We start from the raw sequence: 20,349 nt of genomic DNA on the forward strand, positions 1-20,349 counted from the left end.
GAGGATAATGAAGCAAATGGATCCAAACAAATGGATTAAAATGAACTGTAGGAAAAAAAAATATAGCAACCATATACACTATGGGGGGTTATTTAATAAAACTACAGCGTGCAAAGCTTAATTGAATAAGCTGAAGTTAGAAGTTCATTGCCTACCAGACACAGGTGCACCAGTTTTATTAAATTCCCCTTTATAGGTCCCTTGTAAAATTTGATGACTGTTTGTAAGCCAACTGGCTGCTATGAATAGCCTCTCCCTTTCACTCCAGCTTTCTTTGTCCTAGTTATCATAAATCGGACCCACACTAGATCGAATGTACTTTGCACCTGGGCACCTGACACCTGTGAAAAGCACAATAATTATAAAATAATAAACAGGTGGGTATATATTTTAGTACAAAAACATTTGAAAAAAATCTCTTAGGTAGGTATTTATTTTAGAGCACAAACAAAACACAATAGTAAGGTCCATGGAGTTTTATTTTTGATAAATGCAGAAGAGTTTGTTGGAGATTTATATGATGTCATTGCTTTTGCAGTTCAGATATTTATTAAGAAAAAAAAAGAAATATAAACAGAATCATGGCATATATTTAGAATTTTTTTTTGTAAAATGGATTGCAAAGAGCCATTCTGTCAGTTTTCAGTTTTTTTTGCAGATGACTTCCCACCTGTCAATGGAAACATTTTAGATATCAATATGCAAGTAAACCTATTTAATACACATTTGAGATACAGAAATACTATGGGCAAAATAAAATATCCCAAACAGGGGCGAACTGACAACTCATGGGGCCCCCCAGGCAATAGGGGATCATGGGGCCCCTGTGTCCTTGCCCAAACTCAAAAAAGCCTATGAAAAAGGTACCAGGGGTATCTCATGGGGCCCCTACTGACCCTGGTCCCTCGGGCAGTGCCCGAGTTTCCAAATGGTCAGTCAGCCCCTGATCCCAAAGCAACCAATCAGATTTAAATGCATTTTTCACATCAGGTAAGAATTATTTATGAGTATTTGATATAAGTAGCTGTACTTTTTTTAATGTCAACTACATTTTACACAAGCTTAGTTAATAAGATGCAAACCTAGCTATCTGTTGAATATTTTTCACTAAAGGGCATATTTAGAAAGCAGGTTAATGTGACGTTCACCAAACATTCACTGGTGGTGAATCAATTATTGCCTTTTAAAACACATACACCAAGATATACCTGTAATGAATGTTTGGTGAATTTCACATGTACTGCTTTACTGCAGTTTTACTGCTTTACAAATATGCCCATAAATAAAGACCTGTCCACTTTGTATTCTATTTTCAATGTAACTAATTTAAAATCTCCCAGAAAAAGAGGACCTCAAGGTCTCAAAAGCAGTAGTCTGGGAATCCCCAATCAAACACCTATATGCATACCAAACTGAAGAAAGTGGTTATGGATTCAACCAGGATTCATGGGTTTTTTATATATATATGTAAATGCTTGTTCATAGTGTATTGGCATAAATACACAGGCTGATGGTAAAAAGGTTATTCAATGAGCAACTTCTTTAATGAAAAAATATCTTTAAAAAACATACAAAACAAAACAATAAAGCACCACACTCCACAGATCCCATACTAAACCCCTGAGGTTGGGGAACATAGTGAACTAAACACTGAAATATGTATAATTCCAAAGTAACTATATCAGCTCCATATTGCATGGTAGAACCAATAAAGCCCACATTATAAGAGACACTTCTGAATCCTTATAATTTGAAGTTTACCAGTGAGTTTAATACCCATACAGTGACTTTTTTGAATCTGGAAGTGGGACTAGATGAGAATGGCGGAGTAAAAACAAAGCTGTTTAGGAAACCCACGACCACGAACAATTTATTGGATGCGAGGAGTTTTCATCCTCATTATCTGATACAGGGCATCCCGGTTGGTCAATATCTAAGGGCACGTAGTAATTGTTCTGATTCCCTGGACTTTGAGGGGATCTACGTGAGAGGTTTACTAAGTGTGGATATAAGAAAAAATGGTTGCCCAAAGCATATCAAAGAGCGAGGGATTCAGACTGTGAAAAACTTCTATTTAGTAAGGAGGAAGAACAAAATAGACCTTTATACTGTCAGGAAACTACTAAGTTAAACATACAGTATACAGAACTATCAGAAAGTATTAAGAGTATTTGTGCCAAACATTGGCACATACTTAAGGAGGATTCCTGGGTTAATAAATTTGTCAATGACCGTCCCAACTTGATTTATAGGAAGGCTCAATCCCTGGCAGATTTAATAGCGATATTAACTGGTCCCCACCGAGATTACACTATACATCAGGTATGCAAAAATGTGGAAGTTGTGATATCTGTCCATTTGTGATTGAGGATGACAGTTTGGTTTTGCCAACGGTAAGGACCCTGAGGTGCTGACAGAGAGCCCATTGTGGCACACTTGGAGTTGTGTATGTTATCATATGCACCTGTAGATCCTTTTATGTGAGCAAGACCATACGTACGATTTACAAACAATTCCAGGACCATATTTATGAGATTTCTACATATCATCTCAAGTTTCCACTGGCAAGACATGTCTGTTTGAAACACAATAGTGATCCTAGATCTCTTCGATGCTGGGTTCTGGAATTTGTCCCAGAGGACACGAGGGGGGGCTTTGATAGATTGCTGCTTCAACACGGAGCAAGATGGATATGTGAGCTTGAGGCCACTAAACCCCCGGGACTTAATGAAAGCCTAAGCTTTGTTCAATTTTTGTTGATGTGATCTCCTCCTCTGACTCTATCTCATCCCCCCCCTTTTTTTCATTTACTGTTTGGTTTTTCCACAGGTTTTTCCTGTGGTTTCATTCTGTATACACAGTGATATTTTAGAACTTTGGAAGTGTAATGTTGAAAAAGGCTGATGGTTATTTTGTATCCATTTGAGCAACTTTTTTTTGTTTCTATTATATTTTAACTTTGGTTTGCTAGTAATGAACCCTTATTAAGATGCCAGAGGATGGGTTTATTGCGGTTGACATTGTACACATATATGTAAAGTGTGGTATGGTTTTTGTCCACTAGATCAGTGTTTTTCAACCTTTTTTGTGCAAAGGCACACTTTTTTCATGAAAAAAATCACGAGGCACACCACCATTAGAAAATGTTAAAAAAATTTACCTCTGTGCCTATATTGACTATATATAAAGTAATTCTCTTGAATAGGAATCAAACACAAAGAAATTATTTTATAATTACTTTATTATGAAATAATAAAGTATTTTATAATTGGACCCGGGGGCCGGACCAAGAGTAGATGAATGATGTGTATGTGTCATCCATAGTAAGTATAGTAATATTCCCCCATAGTAAGCATAGTAATTAATCCCCCATATAGTAATTCATCCCCCATAGTAATTCATCCCCCATATAGTAATTCATCCCCCATAGTAATTCATCCCCCATAGTAATTAATCCCCCATATAGTAATTCATCCCCCATAGTAATTCATCCCCCATAGTAATTAATCCCCCATATAGTAATTCATCCCCCATAGTAATTCATCCCCCATATAGTAATTCATCCCCCATAGTAATTCATCCCCCATAGTAATTAATCTCCCATATAGTAATTCATCCCCCCATAGTAATTCATCCCCCATAGTAATTCATCCCCCATATAGTAATTCATCCCCCATAGTAATTATTCCCCCATACAGTAATTCATCCCCCATAGTAATTCATCCCCCATATAGTAATTCATCCCCCATAGTAATTCATCCCCCATAGTAATTCATCCCCCATATAGTAATTAATCCCCCATAGTAATTCATCCCCCATATAGTAATTCATCCCCCATATAGTAATTCATCCCCCATAGTAATTCATCCCCCATAGTAATTCACCCCCATATAGTAATTCATCCCCCCTATAGTAATTCATCCCCCATATAGTAATTCATCCCCCCTATAGTAATTAATCCCCCATATAGTAATTCATCCCCCATAGTAATTCATCCCCCATATAGTAATTCATCCCCCATAGTAATTCATCCCCCATATAGTAATTAATCCCCCATAGTAATTCATCCCCCATAGTAATTCATCCCCCATATAGTAATTCATCCCCCATAGTAATTCATCCCCCATAGTAATTCATCCCCCATAGTAATTCATCCCCCATATAGTAATTCATCCTCCATAGTAATTCATCCCCCATAGTAAGTCATCCCCCATATAGTAATTCATCCCCCATAGTAATTCATCCCCCATAGTAATTCATCCCCCATATTAATTCATCCCCCATATTAAGTCCCCAAGCCCCCCCTGTGTCAATTCACTTACCTTTGCTCCGCGCGTTCCTCTCGCCGTCTTCCCGCTGTTCCGGTGTAGCATGAAAATCTGTCTCCTATGAGGATCTGTCCCCCTCGACGTATCTGCGCATGTGCCAGTTTCAGGCATTAGCAGCCGATCGGCGATCTCCGGCACATGCGCAGATACGTCGAGGGGGACAGATCATCCTGACAGTATCACGCTCCGCGGGCCGGATTAAAAGGTCTATGTTACGGATGAAATTGCAATTTTTCCCACGGCACACCAGACAATATCTCACGGCACACTAGTGTGCCGCGGCACAGTGGTTGAAAAACGCTGGTTTAGAATATATAAACTGCTAAGTACCTTTTCTCATCAGCAGTTAGAGCAGTCTTGTGACTTCAGCTGAGCACTGGTTCAAGCTTGTAGGAGGGGTTTTCTTTCTGCTCTAGGAGGATGCAGAACCCCTGACCTCTGTCTGGATAGTGCTCATTGGACCTGTGCTGATCACATGCACTCCCCCAAGAAAAAACCCCTTTATCAATACACACCAAACTGAGCATGTGCAGAGTTTTCCCACACAATAAGTTTTATCAGGAAATAAAAGGGGGACACTGGAAGAAGGGGAGGATTGGAGAAGTTAGGATCAAACATTCTTTTTTTACACACTGCAGAGAATTAACCCCTTCAGTTCCACTGTGAGTATAACAAACATGCTTTACTGCATATACAGACTGATTTTACTGTTGTGGGTTTAGTAACACTTTAACACAAAAGAGTTAACACATGTTTGGTCCTATATGCAATAACTAACGGGTATTCAGTGATGCTTATATAAAAAGCTGTTTAATTATTGAGCAAACCATAAAATTTGCAATGTGTAATCTCTCATTAGTTAAATAACATCAATAAACATCAATAATAAAAAATATTATATATAATAGTTTTAAAGTGTCCAAAAAAATATATAAATGGTGCACACAAAAATAAAAATAAATTAAATATAAATCAAAAGTCCTTTTTCCCAAAATATAATCAAAAACATTTCTCCCAAAGAAATGTGCTTCCACCATCCACCAGTGCAAAATTAACATCAACCGCACTCACCAGACATTGGTGAGTATTGCGCCTTTTAGGATTTTACGGATCCTAAACCCCCTCTATGTTTCTCCAGAGCTCCTTATCCGCCTTGAATGGCTTGATGCTCTCCTTCCACTCTTTTTTTATTTTTGTTATTTTTTTCTTTTTTTTCTTTTTTCATTTTTAATTTATTTTTCATTTTCTATTTTATTTTATTTGTATTTTATTTTATATATTTTTTATTTATTTTTTGATATTTTATTTTTCATATTTTCATTTTCATTTTTCATTTTTATTTTGTATTTTATTTATATTTCTATTTTTAGATTACAGATATGGGCACATATATGTGTGTACATTGAGTGCACAGAGATCATGGATGAGCACACAATATATGTGGATTCGCAACTTGTATTGTTTGTGGGAATTCCTCTGTTTTAAATATTTAATGGTGGAAGCACATTCTTTGGGAGAAGATTTTTTGGATTATATTTTGGGAAGAAGGACTTTTCATTTATATTTAATTTATTTTTGTGTACACCATTTATATATTTTTTGGACACGTTAAAACTATTATATATAATGTTTTTTATTATTGATGTTTATTGATGTTATTTATCTGGTGAGGAGGTTTTTTTGCGCTGTTTATTCATTATTTTTTATTAATTGGTGTATTGCACCAGTGCGCGGCAGCATACCTTTACCTTTATCACCTATTGTAAGGTTTTCCTGTGTGCTGGGGTTTGTATTATAATTAATCTCTCATTAGTGGCTTCTTCAAATCTTGTTGGCACAAACAGGATTTTCTGCAGTTTTATATCTTTTTGGATTATCAAATATATGAAAAAAACTTGCAACATTTTCTAAATTTAGGAATATTTCATGTCCTAAAGAAAATTTGTCATATGTTTTAATTTTTTTTAATAATATATTTACCTCAGGCTGCTAATAATGGTATCCATTGGATGGGTTGTAATATATGCGAGGAGGCCTGTATGGCGGGTTTGGCCGGTTAGTCACATGGTTAAAATGAGGGGGATGAGGAAGAGGGTGAGGAGCAGGAGGAGGAGGAGGAGGAAGAGGAGGTAGAAATGGGTTTGGCTGTGGAGGTGAAGGTGAAGGACGATGGTCATATCCCCCTGAGTAATACCTTCCTAGAGTGGGAAAAAAACTTAAGTTAATTATGACTTACTAAAATGTTGTAGCTTTTTTTTCTAGCTGTGCATACATAGTATGCGTATCAAGTTATATAACAATAAGAACAATGAAAGTAAAAACATAAAAAAGATCTTTACATTTATAGAGGCAGTACAGCTGAGAATTGATGCTAGTAGAGTCCTACAAGGTATTGGTATCCCTAGACACCTAGACTGAAATGTGGTGGGGCTTGTAGCTTAACATCCCCCGTGTACCCCATGATGTTTTCTCTATCCTTCTCTCCCTTTTCTTCTATATTAGTTGTTTCCCTTTCTTTGGTATCTGTCTCCTTTCCGACAGAACTCCAAAAGTTCTATGCCATTTGCTGACTATGATCCCAGGCAAAGAACCACAGTTCTCAGAAGTAGCTCACAGCTTCACTTCATGCATAGACCAATACTTGGAAATGTCTTTCATCTGTATTATTAAAAATACTCTTTGGATCAGTTCTGGGTCTGTTTTTTATTTAATTTAATGAATAAGCCTTAAACAATTTTAGCTGAAATGTCATAAGTATGATGAGATAGTTGAAGTTAAATATCACATGTATTAAAAAAAAGTTGGAATAGAAATCTATGCATGTATGACTAACATAACGGTTCTGCAGATGAGGAGTATTTACAGTCTTCTTTCACTGTAGATCCTTTTTCATCAGTGTTCAAAGCTTGGCATTCCTAGCTTCTCCCTAGTATTGAGGCCATATCCAGGTTGCAATAAGTGCAATCCATAGTGACACATTTATCATTGCACCTTTAATTTATATAGAGTTTAAAGAAACTGTGTAGTGGTTTTCTACATAATTTCTTTCATATTATTATTTTGCTTTTAGCCTTTGAGCTCATCTTCACATTTTAACCGCTTCCCCTCTGCTCTATAGCAGAAATACTGCTACAGGGCATCAGGGGTGCGCAAAATCACGTGTATATATACTGTATAAGTGATTTTGCAGTTCCTGGTAGAGGGTGTGCGCGAGCCGCGAACTTGCCCTACCTGTGCCGCCATTCGTGGCCTCGGCTGTCAATCACTGGGTCCCGGCCGGTGATTACTCGCCAGCACCTGGTGATTGCCGAGTATTCCCGACTGGGGAGAGATCTGTACTGTATGTAAACAATACAGTTTTCTCCCCTGTCAGCTCCTGCACACTGCTTTGTATAGCTCCGCATAGCAGAGCCATACAAAGCAGGGTAATTACAGTGGAAAGCACACACACAGCACACAGTTAACCCTTTGATCGCCCCCAGATGTTAACCCCTTCCTGCTCAGTGCCATTAGTACAGTGTCAGTGCTTTTTATTAGCACTAATCACTGTATTGGTATCACTGGGGATGTCAGTAACACCAAGTCAGTTCCCCACAGTGTCAGAATGCCAGCCGTAGTTCCGCTATAAGTCGCTGATCGCCGCTATTACCAGTAAAAAAAAAAAAAAAATTCCAGTATATATACCGCCTTTTGTAAACGCTATAACTTTTAGGTAAAACAATTAATTTACATGTATTGGGATTTTTTTTAGCAAAAACATGTAGCAGAATACATTTTGCCCTAAATTTATGACGAAATTTGAATTTTTTAAAAAAAATTTATTGGACCTGTTTAATAGCAAAAAGTCAATAATGTTGTTTTTGTTTATAGCGCAAAAAATAAAAACACACGGGCGATCAAATACCACCAAAAGAAAGCTCTATTTGTGGGGAAAAAAGGACGTAAATTTCATTTGGGTGCAGCGTTGCATGACTGTGCAATTGTCAGTTAAAGTAACACAGCGGGGGGGGGGGGGGGTAAAATCCTCAGGAGGGCAAGTGGTTAAAGGCTTTTGGTTTGCTTCTTTGAAAGAAGCCTGTTGTTTACACAACTATATGAATCATCAGCAGACTCTCACCCTGTGGCTATGTCCAGGCTTTCAATCAAAGCACTTTGCCCAGTCTTTTTATGTTATTCATGTAGCTTGGGGAATCTTTTTTTAATCTACTAAATATTTATAAACAACACTTGTGTTTGTATATATCTATTTATACATTTACTACAAAAAAAAAAGATTTTTATGACAGTCCTTCAATCTTTCCATTTTCGGATGTGCAGGCACATTTGACTGTATTCTCATGTCTATAGCCATCTTTAGTTCTCAGCTTCTTTTTCCATTTATGAAAGATCCAGGCTAGTGGAACTCATACGAAATAGCTGCAGTGCTATTAATTGAGACTATTCAGCTGTGGGTTGTAAAAACCAAACATTTCTAATCAGAATATTACCAAAGATACAAGCTAATCTTTGCTGATAACCCCTTACATTTTACTGCATTAGAATGTTGGTCAAGCCAAAAACTGTTGTCCTGGATATAGTGGGGAATAGTTAGAACCCAAAAAGAGTTTTTACTGTCATTCAGGACTCTGTTGTGTGTGATCCCCGGTGGATCACTTTTCAGAATATGAATAAGCAGCCACTGTCAGGCATTCAGGATTTTGCCACCTCCTGAATGCCTGTTTTTTTTTTGGTGAGTGGCAATTGTCAATGGGACTAATGCAGCAAATGTCAATGGACTGCGTGGCTCATTAACTTAAATGATTGAGTTTGACAGGCAGTACCACCTGTCAATTAGACATGCCACATTAAATTTGCGATGGCTGAGATGCAAAACATTGCAGCTGCAACATGTGAAATGCCCCCTCCAGTTGTATTGTAGGCTTTGGGGGGGGGGGGGACAGTAAAACCCTGGCTCAACCACCTAATTTTAGTGCACATGGCGCCTATGTGAAAAATCCTCCCCACACACACACACACCCATGTGAGAGAGGACTTAGAGAGATTTCCCCTGTCCTGCGGATGATGTTATACCAGACAGAAAGTGAAAAGAATTCTCCAACAGCAACACATAAAAAGTCTAGAATTCTGGTCATATTTGTATTTCTTTGTGTCCCTGTCGCAGATTTTCTCTCACTTCCTGTCTGGTAAAAACATGTGAAACTAGTTTAAAAGAGTAGTGTTGGCACTAAAAGATGCTTACCGTAATTAGCCATGATGGACAGCCTGGAAAACAGAAAGTATGAAAATGATTTTAGGTAGATAAATAGATAGACAACATCCTAACAGTCTGACTGCCCTCACTTTATACACAGCTTCCTCACATCTCGTGATTATTACATACTGTATAGCCACAGCTACTATAAATCTCCTGGATTCAATTCTGACAGGCTATCGAACAAGCTTCTCACTGAATAGTATGCAAGTGCCAGCACAGATTGAAGATTGAAGATTTCAGCAAGGACTGTATGGAGACCTGCGGGCCACACAGTTTAGCTTTCAGGACAGCAATGCTGTAGGTAAGTTCAGCCTATAGTTTGATTATTGGGGGGTTGGGGGGTTGGGGGGCTGTAGGAAAGCATAATTGCACTAAAATTATCTTATCCTTAAGATGCACCTTTTCCCAGACTAGGGCCTTTCAACTATTTACACAGAGCTTTTAAAAAGCCCTCACTCACTCACCTCAGTAGTTGATTTTAATGAGAAGCTATTCATTCTCAAAGATTTAAAGTTGAATTTTTGCCAGTTATTTATTTATTATTTATTTATTTCAGGTACTTATATAGCACCATCAATTTATGCAGCGCTTTACATATATATTGTACATTCACATCAGTCCCTAACCCTCAAGGGGTGTACAAGCTATGGTCCCTAACTTACATTCATACATACACATATTAGGGCCAATTTAGACAGGATCCAATTAACCTACCAGCATGTCTTTGGAGTGTGGGAGGAAACCAGAGCACCTGGAGGAAACCCACACAAGCACTCAGTTTCTCATAGCTTAGAAATATCTTCTGTGTGTTTGCAATAGAAGGCTGGCAGGCTACCAAAAGTTTCCATCATAGAAAAAAAAAGATTTCAGTGTAAATTTTGAAGATTAATTTCTCTACAGTGTCTATAGATGCTGAGATGATTGGGGGGATTGTTTTAAACTACTTTTTCAGATTGTTCAGAATATGTGTCTGTTTCAATGTGTATGATCTAGGCTCACGTTTTCCACTTAATAAGTGGACCCAAGCAATTCATTTCTTATGTGGCTAGCACATAGATAGCAAGTGTACAATCCAAACACACACATTCCTGCGTTAAAAATGGCTTTGTGTATAACTGGGTGCTGCAGCGACCGTCGGCTGGAACCGAACAGAATCAGCAAAGGAAAATGTCACCAGCACACTGAGGATCACCAATATGGGTCCAAAAGTTTTAATAAAAGATCACATAGTTACAGCAAGGCAACATTTCGGAGTCTCGCAGGACCCCTTCATCAGGCATGTGATCTCACTGAAAACAAAAACTGAAAATTTATGTACTGACTGGCTATTGTTTATAACCCATACATTTTGACTGTGCTCCACCCACCTATTTTTCATCTTCCTGGAGATGTGCCATGAAGTCAGTCAGATTCAATGCCCAACTATACTCCCCTGCTATTGTCAATGTGAACTAAGTATAGGCAGGGACTGTTGCTAATGCTGCTTTGTGCTAACTCTTCATGTCCAAACAGCAGCCATGCTGTGCATGCTCCAGCCATTGAGGCACTGGAGTCTGCACTCACCACACTAGCCAATTATGATGAATGATGATCAACCTGACAATCTTCATCCCTTGCAGAACACTAGGGTAGATATCCTAGTAGCCAACATTCTCTGTGAGACATCTGCTCAACCCTTACGGGAGCCTCATTTCTTCCAGGAAGTCAGTGGGTGGACCGAACTGGTGGGCTGTCACTTAACACAGTTCTATGCACTTCGATGATTTTTGGAGAGTTCTTATGCAATCTGGCTGCAAGGCACATATATTTTATGTGCTCATAGTCATATTTGTCATATAGTCTACTTACCTAAAACTGCACCTTAGAAGAGTAGAGTGTATGATTGGCAATCGTAGAGACGTCAGAACTTTTATATCGGCAGAAGGAAAGGGAGGGAATATCAGTTATAAAGCACAATGATCTGATGCAGGACAGAGCTCCCAATCTGCATTCTATAGTCTATTGTTATGTTAGTCATTCTTTAATTATAACAGAAAACACTGAATGACATTCTCTTCTTCTGAGACATTTATAGAAATATCTCAAATATAGCAATGCCAAAGGACTACGAAGCAAAAATATGCATGTGCCGAGGTTTAGGGCACGTGCATCTCAATTATGCCTGAATACACTGGAAATTTCTTACTACAAATTACATGTATAGCTCCTGTTCTGCTTGTTGCTGGATCACAGATTGAACACCCTTTGATGTGGGGCAATGATGTAACAAGCCCAGGCTTGATCACTTAGCAAATATCCTTCCCAATGTTAGCAGGAAATGGGGTGAAAACTTCAGACAGTTCCAGGGTACTGTGTTTAAAACATGACAATAAAACATGTGCAGAATGAATAGGCAGAATGTGAGATCTTATGATAGAAAGAAGAGTGCACTTCTGATAAAATTAGTGCAGACTCACCAGTGGTCCCTATCTAGTTCACAGTCATACCACACAAGAAGAACATGTCAATTGAAAAGCTGTAACAAAGGATTTATTGATTCATTCAATGCAGAGACAAATCCCACCCGAATCTCCAGCCTCTGATGCTTTTCACTCAATAATAAGCTTAATTGTAGAGTCCATGAGACTCCAGATTAAAGTATATGTGAACATTACCCTGTAAGACAACGCATTATTTTTAAAGTTGATATGAAAGGCAAAATACACACATACACCATATTGCCAAAAGTATTGGGACACCCCTCCAAATCATTGGATTCAGGTGTTCCAATCACCTCCATGGCCACATGTGTATAAAATCAAGCACCTAGGCATGCAGACTGCTTCTACAAACATTTTTAAAAGAATGGGTCGCTCTCAGGAGCTCAGAGAATTCAAGTGTGGTAGCATAGGTTACCACCTGCGCAATAAGTCCATCCTTGAAATGTCCTTGTTACTAAATATTCCACGATCCCAGTATTATAACAAAGTGGAAGCAACTGGGAACAAGAGCAGCTCAGCCACGAAATGGTAGGCCACTTAAAATGACAGAGCGGGATCAGCTTATGTGCAGAAGTCGCCAACTGTCTGCAGAGTCAATAACTAAAGACTGACAAACTTCGTGTGGCACAACAGTGCATAGAGAGCTTCAGGGAATGGGTTTCCATGGCCAAGCAGTTGCATCCAAGCTTTAAATCACTATAGAGAGCTTCAGGGAATGGGTTTCCATGGCCAAGCAGCTGCATCCAAGCTTTACATCACCAAATGCAAAGCAAAACGTCATAACATAAATTTCATTTATGTACCATATTGCATGACCGCGCAATTTTCCGTTAAACTAGCGCAGCGCTGTATAGCAAAAAAATGGTGTAAATTGCAGTATCTATACCATAGTTTGTAGATGCTATAACTTTCACACAAAGCAATCAATATACACTTATTGGGATTTTTTTTACCAAAAACATGTAGCAGAATACATTTTGGCCTAAATTTATAACCAACTTTGAGTTTACTATATATTTTTTATAGCTGAAAGTAAAAAATATTGTTTTTCTTCAAAATTTTTGGTCTTTTTTTGTTTATAACGTGAAAAATAAAAAGCGCACAGGTGATCAAATACCACCAAAAGAAAGCTCTATTTGTGTGAAAAAAAGTACATAAATTTCATTTGGGTGCAGCATTGCATGACTGCGCAATTATATAGGCCTGGTCATTATGGGGGGTAAATCCTCACGAGGGCAAGTGGTTAATCGGTAAAAAATAAAATAAAACAAAATAATAAAAATAAAATAAAACAAAAATGTTTACAAGAAGCCATGTGGGGGACACAGCAAACATGTAGATGAAGGTGCTCTGGTCAGATGAGACCAAAATTAAACTTTTTGGCCTAAAGCAAAACGCTATGTGTGGCGGAAAACTAACTCTGCACATCACCCTGAACACACCATCCCCACTGTGACACATGGTGGTGACAGCATCATGTTGTGGGGATGTTTTTCTTCAGTAGGAACAGGGAAGCTGGTCAGAGTTGATGGGAAGATGAATGGAGCCAAATACGGGGTAATCTTAGAAGAAAACCTGTTAGAATCTACAAAAGACTTGAGATTGGGGCGGAGTTCACCTTCCAGCAGGACAACGACCCTAAACATACAGCCAGAACTACAATGGTTTAGATCAAGCAATGATTTAGATCAAAATGTGTTCGAATGGTCCAGTCAAAGTCCAGACCTAAATGCAATTGAGAATCTATGGCAAGACTTGAAAATTGCTGTTTACAGAAGCTCTCCATCCAGTCATGATGCTATTTTGCAAAGAAGAATGAGCAACAATTTCACTCTCTAGATGTGCAAAGTTGGCACAGACATACCCAAAATGACTTGCAGCTGTAATTGCAGTAAATGGTGGTTCTACAAAGTATTGACTCAGGGGGGCAGAATACAAAAGCACACCACACTTTTCAGATATTTATAAAAAACGTTTGAAAACCATTTATCATTTTCTTTATTCCACTTCACAATTATGTACCACGTTGTGCCACTTTGTGTTGGTCTATTACATAAAAATCCAATAAAATACATTTACATTTTTGGTTGCAACATGACAAAATGTGGAAATTTTCAAGGGGTATGAATACTTTTTCAATGCACTATATATATATATATATATATATATATATACATATGACTTCAAAATAGCATGGACACGTGACAAATTGTGTTATTATATTCCAATAACTCATTAATGATTGCAGAGACAGGCAGTCTTGTTAAAAGAATGAGGTCAGTATACCATTCAGTAAAACATGATATGCAAGAAGTGCAAAAAACAAATGTGGGACAGGTAAGTATGAATATATATGAATACAGGACACATGAATGTAGTATTTAAGTCCAGACATCTGAATGTAATTACTGGGCTGTTAATCAAAAGGCATATTAAAATACTGATTGCCATAATAATATAGTACAAGTATAGATTTGCAATTTGATGTGCTCATAAATATTGAAAATAAATTGTTTTTGTGCTCAGGTCACACGTATGTACTGAAAACAGCAATGCAAGCTACTAAAACAAAAAAGTTGGTTCTAAATGCCAAATAGCAATAATGATATTATGAATTATACAATAAATGCTGATTTTTAATACACGCATGAGCTAAGAAATAACTTATATGGATGGCAAGATCTGGTTTAGTACACAAATCTGTTAATCCTATTGAATGTTGGTTTGAGTGTAGACAATTCCTTTTTATGTATCCAATGGTCAGCAATGGTCACCTGCACATGTCTCTCCCTGGCAGTTGCCATTCCTTGGTATTCTTACATTAAGGCCCCGTTCACACATGTACATTTTATCTGTATTTTAGTGGCAGTGCATTAAAAAGAGTCCTGCTTGCTGCATATTTTATGCTTTTTCATGAAAATGCATATCATATAGAGTTCAATAGTAATGCACCTTAAAGCCTAACTACAAGCAAAATCTGAACCCCCTAACTCCCCCTCTCCTCCTACACCAACTGTTTTCTGTTTGTTTTTTGTTTCATTCCTAAAAAAGCAGTTTTGTACTCACCTAAGTCCACTGTTATTTGATCAATTGCTCCTTTTCTGGGAGTTATAGTTGGTGATCGCGCCTGGCTGGTCTTGTTGTCACCCCTCTTTGTGACATCATCATGCTGTTGCTGGCATCTTCAGAACCTGCAAGTTCAACAAGAAGTGTCTACTCACCAGGCAGCGATGTTGGCACCCCAAGAATGGTCCCCCCATTCCAGTCTGCACACAAACTGATTTTTATAATCCTAAAACATGATGATTTTTAACATTGGTGTATAAGTGTGTGTTTTTATGACAAAAAAGCATACTCAGAGCTCAGATCAATATCCTATTAGTTATACTTTCATTCAGCAAATATTTACTAGGTAAACTAGACCTCATGGTTAAGCCATACTACATGAGATGAATAGCACATAAATAACATTTGCTACCATTCTGTGCAAAGACGTTTCCTTGCCAGATCTGCAGAGAAACACTGGGTCTTGTTTGGCATAAAACTCCTTTTAATAAATCAGTTTAAAAGAGAACCATCTGACCTTCCTTGCACAAAGGTCCAACTAGTTAATTGTATATAAGATGCTGGAAATCCAGACTTCCGCCATCTTCTCCTCCCAGCATCCTCCTGCACCAACCACTATAACTATATAAATTAAGACCACTTCCTTAAAATAAATTTAAATTTAACCCCCACAGCACCATCACCACCTTCACCCTTGAAGATGTACAATTGTAATTAAATAAAAAGTGCCAAAAATGAATTATATTCCATAGCAGTGTCCTTACAATCAAAAACCATATAAGTCCACACATTAAATAAAATTAGAATGTATAGTATATCATATATCTTCTTCTAATGTCTCCTTCAGATATTTCCAATGCTTTCCACGATGATATACCCTCAAAAAAAGAAAAAAGAAAGAAAAATATCACATAGTGTATTACCTTTTTAACCACATAAAAATAGTGACAACACTCAAGTGAAAAACCAATAAAATTGGTAATTAGTGTAAAAGGTGAACAAAGTGAGGAATCGTGAATCCAAACAGTGAAGAGCACTGTTTATGTGAATCACTCTTCAGTGCTCCAAAACAAACCAACACTGTGACACTTCTAATTGTAGTAAGGAATGCATACCCTTACCACTAACCCGAAACAAACTCGCTTTCAATATCATATAATATCTGGTGGGAGATGGCCCTCCTGTAGAGCTCCCCAAGGTTTACACTGTATTCAAGGCACTATCTAGGTCCATAAGTCATGATGTTCCATTTCTCCATATACCAGGCACTGTATGGATATAAACATATGAGGACAAAATAGTATGATACTGCCAGAAATATGCCAGTAAAAGAACTTTATTCAAAATGCTCACATTATTAAAACTTTTTTTTGTTTACCACCGGTTTTATTGTACGAAAGTAGACTGTAAAACAACAGTACATTTACAAATGATACATACAGCAAAAACAAGGCACTTTTGAAAAGTACAATACAGAAAAATATATTAGTGTAAGAAAGAGAAGAAATAGAAAAGAGTAGGTTGCAAGTACATGAAATACGTAGATGATAAGGTAGATTGAATGATATATCTGTCAACAGTATATGCCAGTCAACTTTCATTGGGGATGTTGTTAATTATGCAATAAATGTCTATAATCCCTCCATGACTCCCATTTTTTATCAAATAAGTGCATCTTATCCAATAGGGTATAATGAATACGTTCCATGAGCATTACAGCATCTATTCTGTGTAAAACGGAGGCCAAGGGTACAGAATTGGACCTCCAATGTAAGGCAATAGACCATAAAGTGGCAATACATATAGTATGTATTAATCTCATAATGGTATCAGAGACCCCCGGGATATGAGCCCCCAATAGACAGGTCTGTAAAGACAATCGTACTGGGGTACCCACCAGTGAGGTAGCCACCTCAGATATCTTGCACCAAATCATAGATATGGTCGGGCAATCCCAAAATATATACATTATTAAAACTTTTAGACCGCTTAACCCCTCATGGGTGTGCCCATGCCCTGGGAAATGCTGGAAGCATGCTGCTGAGCTGGCTGGCTGTATGGGTTGGGTTCCAGGATTGAAGAAACATATGGATGCAGCCCTCTTCTTTAGAAAGTGGAGAACTAAGCTAACCCTAGTTACTGACTAAAACTATTTATGTTACAATATACAGCTCTATAAATCCATATGTAAAGTGATAAAAACTAATAAATAAAGGGCTGATGTGTAAATACAACATTTTCAAATCTTTGTAACAAACCCCTTTTTTTCTTCTGCAATCAATAAAGCATAAAGTGAGAGATTTGTGAAACAAATTAGGCATACTGTATATTACTTGTTTAACAATTCTTATAGTCCAACTTCAGGGTCCAAACAGTGGTCAATGCTCCACAATATTCAAATCACTCTCTTACTAGGTCTCCCACTGTGTGCTGATGTTAGATCATGCTGTGGATTATTCACCCAATCAGACAAGCACTCACCAGTCCAATGCGTTTCATGATGTGTTGATCAGATCTAGGCATGTTGACATCACCCTGCACATCAGAGTACCTGCTCGCACCAGGCAAGGAATGCCAGTGGAGCCAGTATCTGGCACAGGATCATGCTAATTTAGCCTCAGTGCTGGGATTGGGCACCGACTATTGTAAATGTTATGAATTGATTTTAATTACATAAAAGGTTTTATGCTATGAGATTTTCTGTCTTCTCCTAATCTTACTCTTATAATGGGAATTGTATAAATGGTGATTCCGGCTCCTGGAGTGGTAATAAGCAGAATGGACCCACTTATTAATGAAGGGGTCTTAGGGTCAGGCAATTGCTCATCTAATTGGGTGAATAAATCACAGGATGATCTAACAGCAGTACACAGTGAGAGATGGAGTAGAGTAATCTGAATATTGTGAAGCACTGGGCACTCACTGAAGTTGAAACATGAGACATTTTTAAAATGAATTATACAGTAGGTTGTATGTTTTATTTTTTTTCATAAAGTTGGAATGATATGATATTCTTTAAAGTTGCACAGATCAATTTATGCTTTATTGATTGCACGAAGAAAAACGGGTTTGTTACATAAATTTAAGGATTTACTGTTTGCACTTTGGCACTTTATTTACTAGTTTTATCACTTAACATACGGACACATTGTGCTGTATATTGTAACATTCATATAAGATATTAGAGTGAATTGCAATACAATGGATGGGAGCTTTTTGTATGGTGTAGGAGAGCACAGACATTTAATTATAATAAAACCATATCACAGAACTGTGTGAGAATTGGATAAATTATTTGGGGGGTCATTCACTTATCTCACTAATTTACTGTCTAAAACCTAACTATATCATTGGACTCTCTAGGAATTGGATCATTCATTTATTTAGGATTCACTCACTGGGATTGGGATTTGTGGGAATGGGGTGTCCAGGAAGAGACACATGGTAGCAGCTAAATTCATTTGCAGGTTAATGAATATAAAAAAATGTGCTAAAATATTAAAAACTTTACACTTCTCTTTTCGTGAAATAAACAGTGTCTAATTAAGTGGAATACAATAACAATCCAGTCCCATAAAATAAACAGTGTATAAAATAGTAACCAAGCCATATAAAATGTTGATTTGAATCCAAAAGAAAATGTCCCCTAGATCACCACAATAAAAGTACTGTATTCTCGTATGCCAAAAATGTTCAAATATATGAATGTTATCACCATTCTTGTCCCCAGGGCCAGTGCTACCACTAGGCAAAACTAGGCAGCCACCTAGGGCGAACTGCTGCCTAGGGCGCAGCCATGGGCATTGTTTTCCCTACTCTCTGCCATGGCTGGCTCTAGGGGGGTGCTGGGGTGGAGCTCACAGGCAAGGGGAACTGAATACAATGAAAGGGGGGCAGGGGAGGGGTAACAGTCATTTGTGTTGCTACCTAGGGCGCAGCCATGGTCACTGTTTTCCATACTCTTTGCCATGGCTGGATCTAGGGGGGCGCTGGGTAATTTGTAGGGGTTTTAGCTAGAGGGGGAATTGTACTAGGAGGGGAATTGAGAGGGCAATGTGTACTAGGAGACGGGAGTGGGGGGATTTTTACTAGGAGTGGCGATTGGGGGGAATTTGTGCTAGGAGAGGGGATTGGGGGGAATTTGTGCTAGGAGGGGAGATTGAGGATTATTTGTGCTAGGAGAGGGTTTGGGGTGGGTTATGTTTGGAGAGGAGCTTGGGGATAATTTGTGCTAGGAGAGGGTATTGGAGGGATTTGTGCTAAGAGGGGGGTTTGAGGGGGATTTGTGCTAGGAGGGGGGTTTGGGGGGGATTTGTGCTATGTGGGGGGATTGTGGGGATTTGTGCTAGGAGGGGGGATTGGGGGGAATTTGTGCTAAGAGAGGGGATTGGGGGGGATTTATGCTAGAAGAGGGGATTGGGGGGAATTTGTGCTAGGAGAGGGAATTAGGGTGGGTTGTGCTGGGGGGGGGGGGGAGGAATTTGTGCTAGGAGAGCGGATTGGGGGGGAATTTGTACTAGGAGAAGGAATAGGGGCATATGTCTTAGGAGTAGGAGGGAGGTTTGGGGGGCGGGATTTGGGTAAGGTGGGAGGATTTCATGCTGAGAAAGCTAATTTGGAGGGGTTTTTGCTAGAGGAGGGATTTGTGCTAGGAGAGGGAATTGGGGGAGAGGGAATTTGTACTAGGAGAGGGTATTGGGGGAATTTGTAGTAGGAGAGGGTATTGGAGGGGGCTTTGTGCTAGGAGGGGGGAATGGGGGGGAGGGGATTTGTAGTAGGAGAGGGGATTGGGGGAATTTGTACTAGGAGAGGGGATTGGGGGGAATTAGTGCTAGGAGAGGGTATTAGGGATAATTTACGCTAGGAGAGGGTATTGGGGTGGGTTGTGCTAGGAGAGGGGATTTGGGGGAATTTGTGCTAGGGGAGGGGATTGGGGGGGATTTCTGCCAGGAGGGTGGATGGGGAGGGAATTTGGGCTAGGAGAGGCGATTAGGGGGAATTTGTGCTAGGGGAGGGGATTGAGGGGAATTTGTGCTAGGAGGGGGATGTGGGCTAGGAGAGGGGATTGGGGGGAATTTGTGCTAGGAGAAGGAATAGGTGGATATGTGCTAGGAGTAGGAGGGAGGTTTGGGGGTGGCATTTGGGTAAGGTGGGAGGATTTTCTGTTGAGGGTAATTTGGAGGGGGTTCCACCAGAGGAGGGATTTGTGGTAGGAGGGGGA

General features: G+C 38.7%; 1 long non-coding RNA gene across 1 annotated transcript; it reads right to left on the reverse strand.

Annotated features, from left to right (window-relative positions):
• Positions 1-461: 461 nt before the first annotated feature.
• On the reverse strand, positions 462-11,565 carry LOC149459649 (uncharacterized). The gene is made up of 4 exons (XR_016313246.1): positions 11,431-11,565; positions 9,568-9,590; positions 6,309-6,526; positions 462-670 (listed from the first exon to the last, which is right to left on the reverse strand). It is a non-coding gene; the product is annotated as an uncharacterized LOC149459649 (long non-coding RNA).
• Between the last annotated feature and the right edge of the window lie 8,784 nt (positions 11,566-20,349).

The sequence above is a fragment of the Staurois parvus genome, unplaced genomic scaffold, assembly GCF_062004578.1.
Source record: "Staurois parvus isolate SC_StPar_1 unplaced genomic scaffold, SC_StPar_1.0 ptg000251l, whole genome shotgun sequence".
In the NCBI taxonomy this organism is placed as follows: domain Eukaryota; kingdom Metazoa; phylum Chordata; class Amphibia; order Anura; family Ranidae; genus Staurois; species Staurois parvus.